This window comes from Sebastes fasciatus, chromosome 24, assembly GCF_043250625.1.
Source record: "Sebastes fasciatus isolate fSebFas1 chromosome 24, fSebFas1.pri, whole genome shotgun sequence".
In the NCBI taxonomy this organism is placed as follows: Eukaryota; Metazoa; Chordata; class Actinopteri; order Perciformes; family Sebastidae; genus Sebastes; species Sebastes fasciatus.
Window position 1 is genome coordinate 8,876,899 of NC_133818.1, and position 3,497 is coordinate 8,880,395.

Consider the following 3,497-nt stretch of genomic DNA (forward strand, 5'->3'; position numbering starts at 1 on the left):
AAGCACCTTAAATGGCCCCGCCTCTAAGACGCCCTGATTGGCTGGAGCAGAAAGTCCGCCCACACGCAATTGGCTGAGCTTCCTCCTCTGCCTTCACCTGATTGGCTTAGAATAATTACAGTGCAATTTGATTGGCTGTTGCTCTTGCAGCAGCAAACAGCCATAAACTAATTTGACTCATATTTACCTTGATTTATTTAATATTAACCCATGACATTTAACTCGTTACAGTCCACACACAACATCCTTTTTTATCCATCCTCTTTTAAAACACCTTTTTATCCAACACCATCCTTTTAGCCATCATTATTTTACTTCTATCTATCTAAGATAAGATGAACCTTTATTAATCCCCGCAGGGAAATTCAGGTGTCAAAGCAGCAACATCAGCAAACAGAGTGAAACACAGGAGAGGTAAAGGTATACAAACAATTATATAAACAATAATAGAGATATGAAAGATACAGAGTGAATGGGTGAACATAATGTATACAGTCCGTCAATAAATAAATGTAGTATGTGTAATAAATAAATGTAATATGTCTATAAAGTGGTATATAGTGTAAAGTGCGCCAGTGGTTAGAGTCCAAGATGGTTGCAGATAGTGCGTGTTTAAAGTTCTTAAAGTCCTCATAGTTCTCATATGGGGGTCAGCTTTGTGTTGTGATAATTCATACAACCCCTTCTCACACAAAAAGTGCAATAAACAAGTGCAATACCTCAATCATATATCTTGTACTGTATATGTTCTTAATATGCCTTTTACAAAGTATTTCCTTTTATAATTGTAATATAACTTGTTATTTTTAATGGAGCTTCCCAGCAAAAAGCATTTCACACGATTGTACCAGTATAACCGGCGTGCCAATAAACATCTTGAATCTTAAATCTTGAGGTCTACTTCATATGTAACAGCAAAACCTGACAGTACTGTTCCAAAAGTAAGGAATAAAATGTGTTTATAGGAGTTTTAAAATTGATATGACTCATTGGAAATCATGTTTTAAAGTTTTTTTTTTAATAAAAATGTTGTTGAATTATTTCAAAAAGTGAGTATTGTAGTGAAATATCATTTTGCAATATCATTTTCCACTTGTGCAATTTTGTTAATAGTCTGTTTATTGTCAATACTGTATATATTTCTATTTTTATACTTCCTTCTATTTAAATGGTTCATATTTTGTTACACTTTGTTTAGCTCTTTTTTTTTACTGTGTTAGCTGATGCATCTTGTTTTTTTGCACTATCCCCCCTTTGCTGCTGCACGTTGCAAATTTCCCCACTGCGGGGTAATAATAATACTGTCTGTCTGTGGTGACATTCCTAGAAAATTACAGCTTTTCTCCATTGTATATACACACACAAAATGGAACTATGCACACAATTATGAAAACTTGAAGCTCATGTACATGTACATAGAATTTGTCTATTGTATTTCTATGCTCATGTATCAACAAAAGGACTCCAGACTGCTAAACTCTGAGCACTTTCACTCAAATAGAAAATCAAACAGGACTGAAATCTTACGGACTGAAAACTTTCAGTCAGTTCAAAGGTATCAGTCTTCCTGTTGGGAATGTGGCCTGCGGCAATCTTATCAGAATGACTCTGCAAAATCCCTCTTTATTTCACACACACACACGCACACAAAATTGTGCAGTCATGTGGCCACACTGACTGGCTTTATCTCAAGATAACGACGTAAACTCGCATCACTGCTGATAAGGAAACACAGCGTGCCAGTATGATAGTAGTAAAGTGTGTCACTTGAGCAATTTCTAATCATAATTAGGCCATGGCAAAGGAAATAACTGCATAGCATTTCCCTTCAAGCTCATTTGTTTGGTGCTCTCTGTCTTGCTGTTTTTCCTGGTCCCTTACACCCACATATATGGAGGACAAAACCTGCCAAAATAAAAAATAAATGAATATATAAATAAATGCATAAATACATAAATAAATACAACTATTTAAAAATAAATAAAACATAAATACAAAAATAAAAGCAAAAATGGAAAAAAAATAAGTGCACAAATAAATAAATAAATGTAAAAAATAATAAAAATAAATACATTAATATATAAAGGCAAAGGGAAAATTAAACAGAAGACTAAATAAATAAGGAAATTAATACAATTTGTCATTGTTTTGTGTTTGTTAATCGATCTTTAATAATAAATATAAATGATAAATTATATAAATTAAATAATTTGCATAAAGCAACATATGTGCCCACTTCCATGTTGATAAGAGTATTAAATACTAAATACTAGATAAAAAATGTGCGATTAATTTGCGATTAATCACGATTAAATATTCATACAGTCCTATTTTTAATATTATTTTTGCTACATTTATTTATTCATTTATTTTGGCATGTTCCGCCCTCCATACACAGACACGTGCTGTGCACACACGGACATCCTAAAAATAAATAGCAGGCTATAGATGACAGATGCCCTCTGACACAGTGCAGGTGTTTGCTGCACTCAAATAAAAGACCAGGGAGAAAGCCGAGAGACCTCCCTACTCTCCTCCCGGCACTAAACTCCCTTCACCCTCCTTCTCCCATTTCAATGTTCAAGGAAAGGCTCAAATAAATCCAGTCACATGCAACCAAAGTAAACTATTACCCTGAAACTGACAATCTAATGATAACAGAATGGAGCGGCCCTGGCCCTCACACCTCGCACGTTATCCCCCTGTTGATGTTTAGCTAACACCGGCTGGGAAAAGGGCTGAAGGAGAAAAGCCAGCAGGAGATTATTACAAGCAGCTGAACTCAGCCCAAAAAACATTCATCTGCAGGGATCAACACTCTTTTCCCATGCTATCCCGGTCGTGTGATAGGCCTACTTTTTCCCTCACGTATCCCTAGGTTTTTTTCTCCCTTCAGTGAGCACTAAGCGCTCTCTTTGTTTCATTTCAATTACAGTTTACAAGATGTACGCAGCACGTCTTATTGTTTTGATTCAGATGGAATAAGCTGTCATAAGGTAGCACTGTGTGAAAACAGTTGTCAATTCAACTGTCTAGATAAGGAAACGTATATGCAAAACAGTATGGAAATATCAAAAGATAGAACATGACAGGGCGTAAAACAGAGCTGACAGGAGAGGTTAAGAAGCCATAGACGTATACAGTGAACCAAAAATTAAAGAGGACCTATCGTGCTTTGTGCTTTTTCCCTTTCCTTTAGTGTGTTATATAGTTTTTTGTGCATGTTAAAGTTAAAGTCTGCTCCTGAACTGACTGAAACGCCTCGCTTGAAGTCCCGCCTTTTCTTTCCGTCACGTGGTGATGTCACCATGTAACACATTTGCATAATACCTGCCTAGCGGCTAGTTTTGAACGCTCTCAAACAAAGCTGGTTAGAGCGGAGCTGGAGCGGAGTCTGAAGAGTTTGGTTCGGTATAATGATTACTATTTTCGATATCTTAGTTTAGCGTATTAGCATGCTAACATTTACTAATTAGCACTAAACAGTACAGCTGAGG